Raw genomic sequence first — 19503 nt, forward strand, 5'->3', positions numbered from 1 at the left:
GGTATCTCAGTGTTGAATATACTTGTGTTGAATCTGAAAACAAAATGGGCATCTCTAACAACTGATTATTTTTCTATTTCATAAAGAAGTTTCAAAGCATAAGTACTTGGAGGATGAATAAAGTAGTTCAATGTGTGGGGATGGAAAACATACATCTAGAATAGTTAACGGGAAGAAGGTAATGAGCACAGGAAAGGATATTGGTTTTCTCTTTTCCCATTTTGTCAAAAGTCTCAGACACTTTCAACTTGTAAAGCACGGGTATAATTACTTTCTGATAATTCACAAAGTTCCCACCCAAAGCTTCCTTTATGCAGCCCCTTATATTACACTCAGCCATGTTTCATGGACTGCAGTTGGTATAGCCATTACCATAACACATGCCAACCCTGAAGGGAGCTGACTGCCAAAAATACGTGGAATAAGCAGAGCTGACAGCGTGCTGACCAACCACAGGGACATGTGGAATGGATAACAGCTTTGTGGATTGCCCTCTTCTGCAGTGAGGCATACTTCCAGTTGCTGAATGATGACTTTAATGTCGAATCTCGAATCTCCTTTCATTCCTCATAAATTGCACTATATTAGAGGAAAGAGAGTGAAGCAGGACCTTAAAAAGTGAAGTGCCTCCAAGCACTGCCCTTGCATGAGAGCTTGCTCTGCAGGTTGGGTACCTTTGATGCATCCTGATGGGGTCAGAATCAGAAATTTACAGTTACTGGCAGGCAGTTTGGTTGCACTTCGAACTTTGTGTAATTTGGTAGCATAATCTATGGATCTTTCCGGGATCGGGGTGACTCTATTTCCTATGCCGCATTTATGCATGTAGAGAGCCTGGATGGAACTTGGTTTTGATAATTTGGGCTATTAGTTGGTTAATAGCTCTCATTTTGTAAGATGGTATGATGGTCAATTTTAGGCATCAACTTGACTGAGCCACAGGGTGTCCAGACATTTGGTCAAACGTTATTCCAGTGTGTCTGTGAAGGTCCATCTGGATGAGATAACATTTGAATACATGGTAAAGCAGATTACCCTCCCTAATGTGGGTGGGCCTCACTCAATCAGATGAAGGCCTGCACAGAACCCAAAGCATAAGAGGAAGCCCCTCTTGCCTGTCTTTCAGCTGGGACACGGGGTTTGTTTCTGCCTTTGAACTCTAAGTGAATCATCGACGCTTCCTCTGGGTCTTAAACTTGTTGACTACAGCTCATCTTATTATTTCAGTTTTTCTGGAGAACCCTGATTAACACAGATGGTATTAGTTTGCTAGGGCTGCCAGAAAAAAGCTTCAATGACAGGAACTTATTTTTTTCACAATTCTGGTGGCTAGAAGTTCAAGATCAAGATGTTGGTAGGACTGGTTCTTCCAGGCTTCTCTCCTTCGCTTACAGATGACCACTTTCTCCCCGCATCCCCAAATCGTATTCACTTCTGTACATGTCTATGTCCTAATTTTCTCTTCTTATAAGGATACCAGTCATACTGGATTAGGGCCCCTCCCGAGTGACCTCATTTTAACTTAATTATACCTCTTTAAAGTATCTGCTATTTCCCCTGATGGAAACAGTTAAAAGGATGAGGGTGGTTGAATGGCTCTAGGGATACATAGAATGTGAGGAGGGGCTATAAAAAGATTGCCTTTAGATTCTTAAATTGTAAGAGGGAAATGGCAGCAGATTGCTCAAGGGCATCTCAACTGTAAAGTACAGGCTTTTAACTATGTAGTTTTTCTGTGAACTTTCTGTCATAAGATTCTTCTTAAATGGGACACATACATTAACCTCTTGTAATAGGACTCCTTGATCAAAGGTGACAGAAAGCAAAATCTTTCTACTTAAGGACAAAGGGGAAACTTATAGGCAGGAATCTGGGTGTTTTGTGGCAGACATGAATGGTCAAGTGACAGGAAACACAGGGAGGCAGCTAGGCTCAGAAATGACAAGCAGCAGGAATTCCAAGGTCACCAGGGCTTTCTCTTCATCTCCAGTCTTTGCTTCTTGCTGCCTTTGGCTTCATTCTTTACTGTTGCCCTCTCCTTTTCTCTCCTTCCCTTCTCTGTCTTTCTCCATTAGGTCAGAACACAACCACCACCAATTCCAAAGCTTTATACCTTAGAGCTTTCAGTTACCCAGAGAATCAAGGACTCTCTTTGAGACTCAATCAGTAAATTTTTGGGCAGGACTTTAGTTTGCTCTGCTTGGCCCAGGCTGTGTCAAGCATCTGCCTCTAGACCAATCAGTTGCAGCCATTGGACAGGCCTTCATTTAACAAAATGGCTGCTTTTACAGTAGGAGTCAGGGGGAGGAGACTGTTATAAAAGAGGGAAGAGGTAGACAAGCCTATTGGTGTCCTCTAAACCTTATGTTAGCAGTTTCTATATATTTTAGAAAAATGACTAAATTATCTATGGCTAGAGATATGACTAGATTACATAATTAGCTTCATTTGGGGCGGATAGACTTTTAGATAAAGAGTTCAAACAACAAACAATTTGATTTCCATAAATTAGGGAACGTTCTGGGATAGTTTTGATGGGTAATCAAGACACCTGGAAAGTTCCACATTTTAAAAAAAGAAAATAAACACAAATCAGCTGCAGTAGAGTTATCATGGGCATGTAACTTTATCACCTAGTACTCGGCATTGAGATGGACAAATGCAGATGGAGAATGAGTTGCCCTTCACACCATATAGACCGCAAAGGTCCTTTTAGTAAAAAAGACTGAAGGGTTTTCTACTTTCTTCTCTATGTGTCCAGAATCACAAGTATAATCCAACATGATTTCAGAAAGCAAAACTGCATTAAATGCTTTCAGAAATAAACATCTGATGTCTGTTAGGGTGACATAGCAGTAGCGTGACCATATGTTTTACTACCCCATCCAGGATAGGTTTGGAAGTGAAAGGCGATGGTATTAACTATTTATGGAGATCAGTCGACCGTGTATAGTCACACTGCATTTTAAGATATTCACATGGCCAAGAGAAACTTTTTGCCCAAACCGTCCCATTTCATTCAGCTTTTAGTGAGGAACGATTCTGCAATAGGACTTTTGGGGTTACCCCAGTATGAAGACCACAGTTTGAACATCCAAGGCAACTAGGAGGCCTGGCATGACTTGGAGAAAACACACCAGTCTCATTTGGAGAATCACAGGACATTTTACTGTTGCTTGTCATATCACAGAAGCAAGTATGTGTACATGGCGGGGTGCATTTTGTTAATGTAAAAGTTGAAAGAAAAAATATTTTCATAAGAATTAATACTAATTATCTAGATTGGATTTTACCATCTAAACATTCTCTACTCATTAACACTTCAAAATACCTTAAACAATATTGAAATAACATTGTATAAGCCATAAAGAAATAATGATGGACTTGTGGAATCATGCTCCCTTTAAAAATGTCAAGTCTAGGCTTGGTAGAAAAATTAAGGGGACACGATAGGGCCGAAAGTCAATGGCCTTAATGGGGAGGCAGCTGGGGATTGGGTTGGCTGTGTGTAAAGGTGTCATGGCCATCTAACTCCACCACCTGGTACCCAGCATTGATGGGAACACATATTGATGGAGGGTGAGGAGTTGCACCTTACATCATATAAAAGGCAAAACTGAAAAAGACTAAGGAGTTCTCTACTTTCTGCTGTGTCTAAGTGTCTAGAATCATGTGATTATTTTCTTGGTGCTCACTTCGTAAACCATTGTTTTGTAAACTATTGCTGACATAAGTGGGAGATATAGTTTACAGAAAAGTGCTACCTGTTCAAATTAAGTGGGAAACAGTGTATAAAGGGTTGGTGTGTCCTGTGAAACCCCTGTGTCTGCATTATATGACATCAGTCACTCACAGAAGCCCCATTGCTGAGTTATGTCAGTGTCATAGCCCCATGCCTTTTGAAGAGGCAGCTGGGTCTAGGAACTGACAGCACAGTCTTTGAAGATTGACAGATGCAGTTTCAAATATTACTTTAGCAATATACTAGACCTGTGGTCTTGGCAAATTAAGAGTTTCTGGCTGTCTCTTTCCTCAGTTACACAATGGAGATATGTGATTTTTATCCATGTAGGGTGTATGGCATGATGCCTAGCACATACCAAGTGTTCAAAAAATGGTAATCATCACTACTATTGTTGCTATGATTATCTTTCCTGTTGCTTATTTCCATTCACCTTAAGTCTGACATGATAAATTGCTTTTTTTTTTTTTTAAGTTCTAATTTTTGAGACAGGGTCTCACTTTGTCATCCAGGCTCACTGCAACCTCCACCTTCTGGGTTCAAGCATTTCTCCCACCTCAGACTCCCAACTAACTGGGATTACAGCCTCCCAAGTACCTGCCACCGTGCCTGGCTAATTTCTATATTTTTTAGTAGAGATGGGATTTCACAATGTTGGCCAGGCCTCCTAGCCTCCTGACCTAAAGTGATCCGCCTGCTTCGACCTTCCAAAGTGCTGGGATTACAGGTGTGAGCCACCACATCAGAAATTACTTTTAAAACTCAGTTTTACAAAATGCGTTGTCCCCCACTTAGAACTGGTCTACAGAATTATGTAACTAGTTTGGTCTCCTATTTTCCTTAGCATCTAAGAAATTAAGTTACATTGGAAATTGAGGCCATTAGGCTGATCTACATGCCTCACTCATTGTGCTCTATTGTTCCATGACTTCTACTTTATATTTTCCTGAGTAAAAAGTTACTACTTACAGATAATCATTTTTTTATTATATAAAGTTTGAAATTTCACCTTCTATGCTGTCTCCTGTTACCAATGATTTAGGTCTCTTACACTAAAAGATACAACAAAGCAAGTTGAAGTTCAAGAACAACAACATAGGAGGGAAGTGAGTAGCTACTCCTGTACAGTGTTTACTCATGTATCAGAAGGTTCTAGTCCCGCTTTTCTTCCAAAGACTTCCTTGGTAATCTAGTTGGCAAAAAGAGAGTTGCTGTATATTGACCTCTCACAGGTCCACCGCATGGCTTGTTCCTCTGCTCCCCCTAATTCTCAACTGGCTTATTTTGCTTGGACTTTTATTCTGCTCATTCTGCTGCCACTCACTTCCCAGGACTCTAAGACCATCTATGTCTCTACAACCACACTGGTCTTGGAGAAAGGGACAATGTAAGAAACACCACACTCTCCTGCTTGACCTGGACCAAAGTATGGGCATTACCTTGTTATTTCCCAACAAAAAGTTGACACCAGGAAGCAATGATGAAAGTTAAAAGACTGTTTACACAAATAGATTTGCATAAGGCAGAGGAACATTTTGTGAGCCACCTATTTCAACAACCTACTTTTTCATTTATCAATGTAAAGGTTGATAAATAAGGACAACCTAAGATTTAAGAAAAAGAAAGATCCCCAAAAGAAGACAGAAATGAACAAACAAAATAGCTGACTCAGAAGAAACAAAGTAATTTAGGAAACAGAAACCAGCTTTAAAAATGTTCTAAGATGTTGAATCCATAAAACATGAACAAGCTGTCTAAAAGAGGAACAATCAGAAAATAAAAGGATTTGTTGAAAATTAAAATTGTGAGTGCAAAATATAGAAGATCAGTCTGGAATTCCAACACTCAGTGAATAGAAAGGACTTATAGAAGGAGCAAATGGAGAAAATGAAGAGGAAGCGATGATGATGATGATTATGATGACGATGATGAAAATCATGTTAAAAATAGTAGCAGTAGTAATAGTAGTAGTAATAGCAGAAGATGATATTAACAATAGTGGCAGCAGCAGTAGTAGTAATAGTAATTCAGTAGTACAATAATAATGAATCAATATTTTCCTGAACTAAAGAAGAATGCATGTTTTCAGATTGCATGTTCTCAGCACTGAACAGGGTGCATGAACAAATGTTCACTAATACATACATACTATTAAAATGTTAAAGCTTCAAGAATGAGAAAAATATGAAATCATCCATAAAGACTTAACACATTACCTACAAAAGAACACAATTTTGATTGTTGTAAGACTATCCACCTGCACCATTCGTGGCTAGAATAAAATGGAACACCACTTTTAAAATTCAATGGGAAAATTATTTTGAATCTAGAATTGTTACAACACCAAACTCCTCATCCCATTCTCTTCTTGCTTGCATGGTTTCTTATGAGAAGCCTGCTATTAATTTTTGTCCTTGTTTGTCTATAGTCAACATGTTTTTTTAATCTGGTTTCTTTCAAGATTTTCCCTTTGTCTTTGGTTTTCTGCAGTTCGAATATGATACGTCTATCTGTAGATTTTGCGGGGTTTTATCTTGATTTATGTCTTCTGAGCTTCCCAGAAATGTGGTTTGATATCTGTTATTAATTTTAGAAAGTGACCAGTTATTATTTCTTCAAATATATCTTCTGCTCTTTTTTTCTCTTCTTCTGCTATTCAAGTTACATGTATATTATACTTTTTGGAATTTTCCTACAGTTCTTGGATGTTCTGTTCTTTTTTATTCTTTTTTTCTCTCTGCATTTTAATTTGGGAACTTTCTATTGACCTTTCATTAAGCTTTACTGGTTCTTTTCTTGACTGCGTACACCTACTGTTAAGTACGTAAAGGATATTATCCACTTATTTTACAATGTGTAGTGAGTTAAACAGTGTTCCTCCCACAAAATGTGTCCAAGTTTTAACCACCAGTACCTATTTGGAAGTACAGTTGGCCCTCCACATTATGGTTTCTGCACTGGTGGATTCAACCAACTGTGGATCAAAACTATTTGGAAAAAAACAATTTCACAAAGCTCTTGAAAGCAAAACTTGAATTTACTGCACACTGAGTACTCCATTGAATCCACATGAATGAAGTGATGTCTAGGCATTGTATTAGGTATCATAAGTAATCCCGAGATAATTTAAATTGTACTGGAGGATGTGCACAGGTTATATGCAAATATTATGACATTTTAGAGAAGAGACTTGAGCATCTATGAATTTTAGTATCTATGGGAGTCCTGGAACCAATTCTCCATGGATAACCAGGAACACCTGTGACAGATGTCTTTGCGGATGTAATTAAATCTTAAGATAAATGCAGTGACTTGTAGTTTTAGAGGAAGAGAAAATACAAAGAGACACAGAGGAGAACACCATATGAAGATGGAGGCAAAAACTGGAGAGACACATCTAAAGACAAGGATTACTGGCAACCACCAGAAGGAGGTAGGTAAGAAAGAGATTCTCAGAACCTCCAGAAAAACACAAACCTGAAAAGACCCTGATGTCAGACTTCTGGCCTCCGGATTGAGAGAGAATAAATTTCTGTTAATTCCACAAAATTTTTGATAATTTATTATGGTAGCCCTAGAAAATAAGTACACAATGATTTTGATTTCTAGTATTTAAAAAATTATTTCTTAGCATTTCCATCTCTTTGCTTGCATTACTCATTTCTTCTTGCGAGTTGTCTATTTTTTTCCATTAGAGCTCTTAATATATTAATTGCAATGATTTAAAAAAATATGTGTTTGATAATTCCAACGCCCATGTCATATATGAGTCTGGTTCGGATGTTTGCTTTGTCTCTTCAAACTGTGTTTCTTCTTGCCTTTTGGACTTGTAATTTTTTGTTGAAAACTCCACATGTTGGATAAAGGAAATGAGGTAAATAGGCCTTTCATGGGAAATTTTATGCTAATTTGGCAAGGAGTTGGATTGTGCTTAATGTTTACTCTAGCTGCAGGTGCCAGGCTTTGAATTCCTTTAGCGACCTTGTTTTGTCTCCTCTGTTGGTTTGGGCTTACCTAAGTACTTCTCCTCAGGAAGAGTCTACACTTTGCTGCTCTTTCAGATGTAATCCATTCTTTGTACAGGAGTCCTTTTGTTCTGTTGGCAAAATGTGGGGGAGGGGAAGCATTCTCTGATCTTACGATTAAATCTTTCTTTTAATAGAACTGTGTCTCAGCGCTGTGACCTTCACAGGTGTTTCTTAGTTTTCCTAACCTCTCTGACTGAGGTGAGATAGGATAGCTAGAGGGGACTGGAGTGGGAGAAAATGCCCTTGCCCCAAGTGGAATAACACTGGTAAAATCCTCTGGTCTTTGTTATGAAGAATGCTGACAATGGTTCCTTTTACCTTGTCCTTGCCAGAATAACTAGAGGACTTTTCTTGGCTTTTCATCATGAAAACCTGGTCGAATTCCAGGAAGTAAAACTTAGGAATGTGGCCCTTAGGAGGCTCTCATTCTCCTGCTAGTATATTCAGCACTGAACGATTTGCCAAAATTACCATTTAAGTGTTCCTACCTGTTTGTGACTCCAGTGACTTGTCTTGCAAGCAAACAGATATCTGTTGGGACTTGGATTTATTCACCTCTCCAGGTTTCAAGGTGATAATCTGCCCTGAGATCTCAGTTCTCTGGTGGGTCCAAGACAAGTCACTAATTTCAGTTTTTTTCAGCCTTTTCTTATTGTAAAGATGGGAGTGATAATTTCCAAGTTCTTTACACATTAAAGCTGAAACTAAAGGTGATTCCACCTCAAAGTCTTTTTATTCTCACGACAAAATATGTATCTAGTGAGGGCAAAGTAGAGACCTTTTTTGGACATGCAAGGATTCAGATATTTTACCTCTAAGAGCTACCGTCTGAAAATAATATATATGTACTCCAGAAAATTAAAAATAATTTCAGACTTCATTTCTCAGAAGATGGAGCGGCATACTTTTTCCTATTTCCTCCACTAAGTACAACAAAAAACGTTGGACATTATATATCAAACAAACATAAGGCGACTCTGGAAGCTGGAGAAAAGAAGGTAGACCAGCTAAGGACCTCAAGAATTTTTCTGTCTCATATATCTCAGTCTTGGAATTGAAGAAGCTGGCAACCCAGTAACGTAAATGGAACAGACGAAAAAGGCCCTGACCAAAGCCTGCTCTGTCTAGCCAAAGGACTGGAAACTCAGCCAAGTGAGAGAGGAAACTTTTAGACAGTAACTGCTCTGCCTAAGCCAAACACCACAGGAAAAAAACCTGAGGCCCCACCTCCACCCATGCCAGCAAAGAGCATCATGGGGAGCCCAGATTTTCACCTTTGTTGCGCTATAATGAGGTAACCCAATACTCTACCAGGATGGTGTCAAAGAAGGGTAAGTAGAGAGCAGGACTTTCACCACCATTCTATGGTAATGAGACTACCTTTGTTCCCTGCACCCTACCCATGTATTAAGGAAGCCATGTGGTGAACAGCAATAAGGCACTCCTATTCTTCCTGGACAGGACAATATCCATGGAAACCTAGCAGGGAGATGCAGGTCCCACTCAGCTCAGCAATAATGAGGAATGCTCTTTCTTGGGTGTCACTGGAAGCCACGTGGGAAATTTGGACTTTACCCCCACTGGGCAGTAATAACATTCGGTGCTCCCTCATCCCATGCCAGAGTGATGTTGGAAGAAGCCAACTAAAATGGAATGTTTAAATAAGAACCAGAGTCTTATAATATTATAACCAAAATATCCAAATTTTAAGTGAAAATCATCTATACCAAGAGCCAAGACATTTTCAAACTGAATGAAAAAAGACTGCCAATAGATACCAACAAAATGACACAGATACTGTGTCCGGAAAAATGTGTCTGGAATTGGTGGGTTCTTGATCTCACTGACTTCAAGAATGAAGCCGTGGACCCTCGCGGTGAGTGTTAAGTTCTTAAAGATGATGTGTCCGGAGTTTGTTCCTTCAGACATTCAGATATGTCTGGAGCTTCTTCCTTCTGGTGGGTTCGTGGTCTCGCTGTGAGGAGTGAAGCTGCAGACCTTCGTGGTGAGTGTTACAGCTCTTACAGGAAGCACGTCTGGAGTTGTTCGTTCTTCCCAGTGGGTGCATGGTCTCGCTGGCTTCAGGAGTGAAGCTGCAGACCTTCCCGGTGAGTGTTACAGTTCTTAAAGATAGTGTGTCCGGAGTTTGTTCCTTCAGAGGTTCAGATGTGTCTAGAGCTTCTTCCTTCTGGTGGGTTCATGGTCTTGCTGTCAGGAGTGAAACTGCAGACCTTCATGGTGAGTGTTATAGCTCACAGAGGCAGTATGGACCCAAAGAGTGATGGCAGCAAGATTTATTGCAAAGAACTAAAGAACAAACCCTTCACACTGTAGAAGGTGACCGGAGCCGGTTGCTGCTGGCAGGCTCCTGCAGCCTGCTTTTATTCTTTTATCTGGCCCCACCCACATCCTGCTGACTGGTCCATTTTACAGAGAGCTGATTGGGCCACTTTACAGAAAGCTGATTGGTCCATTTTGACAGAGTGCTGATTGGTGCATTTACAATCCTTGAGGTAGACACACAGTGCTAGTTAGCTAGATACAGAGTTAGCTAGACACAGAGTACCAATGGTTTATTCACAAACCCTGAGTGAGACACAGAGTGCTGACTGGTGTATTTACAAGCCCTGAGCTAGACACAGAGTCCTGATTGGTGCACATACGATCCTCCAGCTAGATATAAAAGTTCTCCAAGTCCCTGTCTAGTTCAGCATCCCAGCTGGCTTCACCCAGTGGATCCTGCACGGGGGCTGCAGGCTGCAGGTGTAGCTGCCCGCCAGTCCCAAGCGGCGCCTGCACTCCTCAGCCCTTGGGAGTGGTGCCACTGAGCAGGGGGCAGTGCCAGTTGGGGAGGTTCAGGCCGGGCGGGAGCCCACTGCAGGGGGAGGAGCTCAGACATGGCGGGCTGCAGGTCCCCAGCCCTGCCCCAACGCGAGGCAGCTAAGGCCCAGTGAGAATTTGAGCCCAGCGCCAGCGGGCCGACACTGCTGGGGGACCCTGCGCAACCCCTGCAGCTGCTGGCCCAGGTGCTAAGCCCCTCACTGCCCTGGGCCGGCGGCGCCAGCCGGCCGCACCATGTGCGGGGCCAGCCGAGACTGCGCCTGCACCCGCCGGAACTCGCACTGGTCCGCGAGCGCCCTGCGCAGCCTTGGTTCCCACCCGTGCCTCTCCCTCTACACCTCCCCACAAGCAGAGGGAGGCAGCTTCGGCCTCAGCCAGCCCAGAGAGGAGCTCCTCAAGCGCCGCCAGAGTGGACGCTGAGGCCGAGGAGGCACCGAGAGTGAGGGCTGCTAGCACATTGTCACATGTCAGTATCAGACTTACCTAAATTTGAAAGGGGCCACTATAAAAGTACTTCAGTGAGCATTAACAAACATGCTTAAAGCAAATGAAAAGATAAAAAGTCTCAGCAAAGAAATAGAACATGTAAAGAAGCCAAATGGATATTTTACAAGTAAAATATATAATAATCAAGATAAAAAGCTCAGTTGGCAGACTCAGTGGCAGAATAGAAGGAACAGGGAAAAATGAATGAAAATATTTCTATCTCCTCTATAAAGTGGGTAATTTCTATTGTTAAGATAGGATGATAGGCTGGGCGCGGTGGCTCACACCTGTAATCCCAGCACTTTGGGAGGCCAAGGCCAGAAGATTGAGACCATCCTGGCTAACATGGGGAAACCCCATCTCTACTAAAAATACAAGAACTAGCTGGGCATGGTGGTGTGTGCCTGTAATCCCAGCTATTCGGGAGGCTGAGGCAGGAGAATCACTTGAACCTGGGAGTCAGAGGTTGCAGTAAGCCGAGATCACACCACTGCACTCCAGCCTGGAGACAGAGTGAGAGTCTGTCTCAAAAAAAAAAAAAAAAGGATAGAAGTGACCTTGTCTGAGAAACAGAGAAAAGAGAAAACAGACTAAAATAAAATGAATAAAACTTTAGGGACCTGTGAGACTCCAACAAAAGATCTAATTTTGTGTCACTGGCTATCTAAAAGAGAAAAAAAGAGCAGGGCAGGGCTGAAAAAGTATTCGAAGAAATAATGGTTGAAATTTTTCCAAATTTGGCAGAAGACATAAATCTACAGCTTCAAATAGCTAAGCAAACTCAAATAGAATAAACATAATGAAATCCACATAAAGAAGAATTAACATCACTAATACACAATCTCTTCCAGGAAATACAAGAAGAGTTCACATGTCTCAATTCGTTTTATGAAGCTATTTTTCAACGATACTATAATCAGACAAAGACAATATAAAAAAAGAAAATTAAAGGCCAATATTTGTAACAAATATATATGCAGAAATTCTTAACAAATTATTAGCAATATTCAGCAATACATATAAAAATGACCACATAGGCTAAATTCCAGGGATGCAAGGATGATTCAATATTTAAAAGTCAATCAGTATCATCCATCATTATTATCAAGCTAATGAAGAAAAAAATTAGTCATATCAATTGATACAGAAAAAGTGCTTGATAAAATTCAACACGTCTTCATGATAAAACTTTCAGAAAAGGCTGGGTGCGGTGGCTCATGCCTGTAATCCCAGCACTTTGGGAGGCTGAGGCGGGTGGATCACAAGGTCAGCAGATTGAGACCATCCTGACCAGGTTGGTGAAACCCCATCTCTACTAAAAATACAAAAATTAACTGGGCATGGTGGTGTGCGCCTGTACTCCCAGCTACTCAGGAGGCTGAGGCAGGACAATCACTTGAACCCGGGAGTCGGAAGTTGCAGTGAGCTGAGATAGTGCCACTGCACTCCAGCCTGGCGGCAGAGCTAGACTCCCTCTTAAAAAAAACAAAAAACAAAACAAAACAAGAAAAAACAAAACAACAACAACAAAAATAACCTCTCAGAAAATATGGATAGAAGGGAACCTAACCGGATAAGGAGCATCTACACAGAACCTACAGCTAATGTTATAAATAATGAATAATGACACAAGACTGGTACATAGATACCATGAAACACTATTCACCAACAAAAATGATGAAACTGTGGATATATACAATGAATTGGGTAAACCTTAGAGAAGTATGCTGACTGTAAAAAAATAAAATTCGCAAGGTTACATACTGTGTAACTCCATGTGTATAACATGCTTAAAATGACAACATTATAGAAATGGAGAACAGATTACTGGTTGCCACGGGTTAAGGTGGGAGAGAAGAGTGTGACCATAAAAGGGCGACCTGAAGGATCTTTGTGATGATGGGAAATGTTGTGAATCTTAACTGTGTTAATGTCAATATGCTGGTTTTGATACTGCATTCTAGTTTTGTAACATATTACCATTGGGTTAAACTTGGTAAAAGGTACCTGGGAATCTCTCTGTATTATTTCTTATAACTGCATATACATCTATAATTATCTTAAAATCAAACATTCAATTAAAAAAATCCAAGAAAATTGCAGACATGGATATAAGAAAAAGTGGACACAACCCAGGAATATGATAAAAAGAAATATCAGGATGAAAAAAATGCAGCAGGTATGGAAATAAGTTAGTCTACACTAAAACATGGAGTAGAAAGATCCCTGGAAAATATGTCCAAGAAAAAAATGATATCCTTCAACCAACAGAGGGTGGAAGACACTGAGTGATCTTAGTAATACAGTGAACGTATACGGTTTAATTATTATGTATATATATTTCAAATATGCTGCTCTATTTCTACTCCTCCGAGGTTTTGATAATTACTTTCTCCTTTGAGAAGAACATGTTTAGTGATTTAGTATTAGTGTTTTCTCTGCTGGTCCAATTACATACTTCATGGCTTGCAGTGAATAGTATATACATAATCATGTGTTGTTAAAGCTTTCAGTTTGGAATCAACTTATAAGCAAAGCATGCAGCCTTAGTATGCTTTTAACATTAATATAAATGTTATAAACCTTGACATTGACCATATAAAGTTAATGACATGTTGGAATGAGGGGCAGATGGGAGGCAGGAGTTAGAAGACTATGAAGAGATCTTAAGTCAAATGTAGGGGCACTAATTTCCTTTTCCTAACATATTGTCTAAAGTTAAGGGGTCAAGACCTTGTGTAAAGTCAATGGTTTCAGGACTAAAAATTCATAATTTAGACATGTGAATGTAACTCACAGAATTTTATAAAGTGGCTGGCAGAAACATAAAAGAGTATAAGAGGTGGTATAAATGAATTAATTCCTCATTTTTCAAAGTATGCAGTTAGTACCTAATGCTTCAAGTTATCAAATTAGAAGAATAAGGTATGCATACATTTTAATATTAAGGAGTAAGTCAGTAAGAGCTACACTAAAGAAGCATTTATGTGTGGTTACTTCTGTGTAGTGGGACTCTTGGTTGCAGAGAGGGAAAGAAGACTTATTTTTCATTTTGGGCCATTTAGTACTACTTGAATTTGTGCTACTATATGAATAATTTCTTTTATACACTTATAATTATTGTTATTAAAATAGAAGCAAAAACATTTCCATAAAGATTTCCAAGATCTTGAAAAAAATTTATGTATAAGGACCGAAAGTCAAAGTATTCGACAGGTAGAGTTTTGGAAGAAAGTTTATCATAAGTTCATAGTTATTTTAGCCCTCAAACAATGGCAGTAGAATGGATATTCTGACTTCAGAGTTAACCTGAGGATTTGAAAATTCTTCCCTTCTTCACCATGCAATACATCAATATATGGAGAAGCTAATCAGATATTCATGTAGACCTCCAAATAAATCAATCCTCTGAAGATTCATATTTTAAAGCCAAAAAATCAAAATGAATTTGCTGCTAAAAATGGAGACAGGTAATAGGAAGATCTCTGGCAGGGCTCATTCCTAATTCCAGAGAAAGGAAAGGCCTGTCTTTTCTAGTGTGGTCAGCTTTAGAAGGCTAAGGTATTGCATAAGCATCATTACATGAAGGGGAGAATCTATATACAGTCAACGTTGCAGCAGGCCCCAGGGAATGAGAGAGATGGTGAAGACTCTACCAAGTGGGCGTAAGTGATTGGTCCTAACCTGCTCAAGCAGATAAGTGACTCCTCTATGGGGCAGGCTGAATAAAATGATAGTAAAAAGGACAATCACTTTCTCTCAAGTTCTTTCAAGAGGAAAGACATTCCTGTTTTAAAAGCCTAGGCAGGAATCTAGGGAAAGAGATTGGTTCTCTCTCTGTATGCTGTGTCTTAAAGCTCACCTGGGCCATTGTCCATAATCACTGTATATAAATCAGCTAAATTAATTGGCTGAAAACATTCATTTCTTTCCCCAGAAAAAAATCTTAATAAAGAAGAGCTGCATATTTTTTAAAAAATGAGAATAGCTCAGCTAGAATTGGAATATGCCATTTTTTAAAATCTTAGGCTTGAATCAACCAAACTTGAGTCAGTTAAAAGAAGATACTCCCCAACCTTTTATTTTGAGGGGCTTTGACACCACCACCAAGGAAGAGATCTAGATGTTTATTTTATATTTTAAACTAATGTTTATTTTATATTTTAAACTAAATGTAAAGGAAATGTAATTAGATAGTGGTTATTTACTTAACACCACTAGATTTGGAAGCTCAACTCCCAAAATGCATAATTCAAGACCATTACCTAAATGGAGAGGTGATGAAAAAAAGATTTCTATTGGGTTGTGTATAATATTAAAGCCTTTTGTATACTTTGAAATATTAATTGCTTGGGTTGATATGATAAATACAAAATATGTTAACATTTAGGACAGGAAAACATTAATTTTCAAATAGGAATGGTAAATAAGTTTGTCTTACATGTCAACTTCAATCAAGTGTTAGCAGCTTACTGGAACAGTGTGTTACGAAGGATTCTGAGGCCACATCTGGGATTAATTACTTATGCCTACCAAGGCTGGGAATGGATAGCATAAATGTCATGTTATTTATCATCTATGCTTTGTGAGAACCACATGACATGATTGCATAAACTGTTTTCTGACATTAGATTCCAGATCAGTTTCTCATTTGTAAGATGAGAGTTAGACTAGATAAGGGGTTTTCAAAGTGTGGTATGAGGGGCTTCAGTGTCATGAGAGGGATTGGGGAAGCCCAGGGAGCAGGTTCTTGGCTTCCTATTCCTTCTTCAGCCAGAGAAGTTTCACTTTGTATATTTTACCAACTGGCTTCCTTATCAACTTTTGGTTGAATGAGTTTTTTAGCTAAAAAGAGTTTGTAAGAAGTTGTTCTTTAAGATTCTATTAATTATTCTGTGATCTCCTTTATTCACCCTGCCATCCTGCAAGGTACTGGCTAAGCAGAAAAAGTTCTCAGAGGTCTAGCATTTAAGTTGGGCCTTGAAGTATGAGTAGAAGTTCTCTGTAAGTGGTTGTGTGTGTGTGTGTATGTGTGTGTGTGTGTGTGGTTAATGCCATATATTAGTATTTCTAAATGATTTATAAACAAGAAACCAATCAAGATAAATTCAGAGAGACTTGTTACTGGCTGCCCATCCACTGAGGATGGCCCTCAATGCGTCACCACAGTTTGGTGGATTTGCAAAAGCCTACAGTTATTCTTAGAGAAAGACTGTTCTAACATCAGATGTATAAGCCAAAATTCAAGTTTATTCACTTGCAGAGAATATTATATCTACCAATTTCTGGACTATTTAAAACTCTTCCCCAAATCCATGAAGCTAAATTGGTAATCAGAAGACTATTTGGTGAGTATAGAATGGATGCTTTTGATAAAGCATTAGAAGGTCATTGGAAGTTACGTGAATCTCCCTGCACCAGGAGAGTATACACCTCTCTCATCTGCTAGGCACCGTCTCTCTGCCCTGGCCAGTCCTGGCTAAACCATCACAATTTATCAGCTTGGACTCTCCTTCTAGATGCACAGAGCCTGTCTACTTTAGTGTCATCCTGTTTTTGGCCGTTGCCTAGATTTCAGCTTTTCTTAGGTGCATCTGAGGCCTGAGGAACCTCCCTGTTTCTCTGATTACTTTTGAGTGTTTCCAGAGCCCCTGCAGCTGGATCCTAGGCTTGGGTGGGGCTGCTGCTATCCATCCTGTGCTGACTTCACCCAGTCCCCTCTGAGAAGGTGGCTTCATCTCTGTGTTAAACAGGGACCTTTTTGTGTCTCTATATTTGACTCTCAATCTTTTATGTTGCCCTCTTCTCCTTTTCCTGTAAAAAATCAAAAGTCTGCTGTGATCAGCCAACATGTTCGCTTTCTTCTTTCAGAAACCCACACACACTTGGGCCCCATCTTCGGTTCCAGCTGAGCCGAGACTGAATATGACGGTGGCTGGAGGGCACTGCTGCCCTGATTGTTCTTGGAATTCCTGAACGCTCGTCTCTCTCCCAGGAATAGAAAACCTACTCTAATCCGAGAGGTTAAGCCCATTTAAAATCAGATGCAAACTCTGCCTTATAAATTTTGATGGGTCTTCCTTCTCGTGGAGCTTTGTGTGCCATATGTTATAAGGTATAATTATACAAGTCTGGAGTTCAGGGTGAAAACACTGACTACAATTTAAAAGGGAATTAGAGATGGCCTGTATTTGGCAAAACGTTCCCCTGACTGGGAGACAGCAGGTCTGCTTGCCCATTCTGAATACAGACTACTTGCATTTGGAATCACACTCGGCCCCCAGTTCCTGTGGGATGTTGTCACGTGCATTCATTGAACATTAATGTATTAAATATTCATGGTATTTCAGGTATTGTGCTGGTGCTATGGATATACAGATGAACAAGATGGGATTTCTGCCCTCCTGTTGTTCAAAGTCTAATGAAGAAGGTAATTAGAATAGAATAATAATAACAACTATAATCAGCACATTGAACTTACACGGCGGGATATAATCAGAAAACAACTCTCTTCCTTCCCTCCAACACCCATTTATACCTACTGTGTAGGGCTAGATGAATCTAGGAAACAAATCTTGAATGAAATCCAGGGAAAAAAACTCATGTCTTTTGTGATCATGAAAAGACCTTCCAAGACCTTCCATGTGTCAGTGTGACATCAGCATATACCTTGATTAGTCATTCCCTACCTGATTCTCCCTTGATGTGTGTGAATGCGTCTTGGTTCTAACTGGCCACTTAGAGCTCCTTCCTCAGCCCTTAGGCATTTCCAACTTATTTTCCTGAGGTCTTTGTTGACAGTGACATTCATGGGTCCTCTTGCTGGCTCCTTCTTGCATTTGGCCTAGATGTGGCCAACAGGAAACACTCAGGCCTTTTTTTTAAATGCCAATAAACCCTTGGGACCCAGTAAACCCTTGGGACCCAGGTCAACGAGGTGCTGCATCCCCTCTCCACTAGCAGAGGGGAAGAGTCTGTGTTTTTAGTATTTCTCGGGGCTGAGTCAGACACCAGGCCCATCCAAGCAGTCCTTATGAAGCCCCGTTCCCCAGCTTGAGGTGAGGGGCACCCTTACCCTTGGGAGGGTAGACCAAAAGCACACCCACAGCCTCTTAAAACAAACCTTTTTCCCCCAGGAATGGTGTACTTATGATCCTTTTCTTCCCTCGGGATGAGTGAGGGCCAGGAGTTGCAAAGTGTCCATTTACATCTTCTTGGCCAGTCCTTCTTGGTGGCCTCCACGTTCACTTTGGAATGTGGAAATAGTTGTTCTTTTAATATTCTAGCACACAATAATAGCAAAACAAAAAATATATTGGTCATCCTTACAGGATGCTTTTATATGACCCAAGCACTGTGGTAAGAACATCATAAGAATTACGTCAGTACAGCCTTACAGACAGGTACCAATATGATCTTGCTGCAGTTAGGAAAAAGAAGGTGTAGAGAGGTTAAGTAATTTGCCAAAGGCCACGCAGTCAGTAAGTGATGAAGCCAGACCAGCGTGCAGAGAAATCACATTAAAGCTGCTCCCCTCGTGGGTGGGAAATGCTTGTTCTTCCCCCTCACTTCCCCAATCCTCTCTGTCCTTCAAGGCCTCCTCCAAGTACATCCTTTTTAGAAACTTCCCTGATGACTCTGACCACTGCTGCATTTTCTCTTCTGAACTTCTGTCTCTACTTGTCACGGGCAGTTTGCTAATTGCTTTATGCGGTTTAGTCGGCCTCCTGACTTAGAATCAAATTTAAGTAAGAATACAGTAGTCCCCACTTTGCCAGGGTTTCATTTTCTGTGGTTTTAGTTACCTGCCATCAACTGCAGTCTGAAAATATTGAATGGAAAATTCCAGAAATAAACAATTCCAGAGTTTAAAATGGCACATCATTCTGAGTAAGCTGATGAGATATCAAGCCTTCCCACGGGGAAGTGAATCCTTCCTTTGTCCAGTGCTGTTTACGCTCCCTGCCTGTTAGACACTTAGCCATCTCGGTGAGCAGATCGACTGCTGCAGTATAGCAGTGTTTGTGTTCAAATCACCCTTGTTTTACTTAATAATGGCTCCAAAGTGCAAGAGTAGGAATGGTGCCAGCTTGAATATGCCAACAAGTGCTTCCTTTAAGTGAAGAGGTGAAAGTTCTCGACTTAAGGAAATAAAAAATGTCATATGCTGAAGTTGCTAAGATCTATGCTAAGAATAAATCTTCTATCTGTGAAATTTTGAAGAAGAAAATAGAAATTCATGCATAGTATATATAGGGTTCGGTAGTATCTAGGGTTTCCAGCATCCACTGGGGGTCTTGGAATGTATCTGCTATGGATAAGGGGGACCATTGTACAGACATCTCCTGAAGAACAAGTGACAGCTCAGACCCCATGACATCTGAATCCAAACAGACCAAACCGATG

This window comes from Rhinopithecus bieti, unplaced genomic scaffold (assembly GCF_001698545.2).
Source record: "Rhinopithecus bieti isolate Rb0 unplaced genomic scaffold, ASM169854v2 scaffold_64915, whole genome shotgun sequence".
In the NCBI taxonomy this organism is placed as follows: domain Eukaryota; kingdom Metazoa; phylum Chordata; class Mammalia; order Primates; family Cercopithecidae; genus Rhinopithecus; species Rhinopithecus bieti.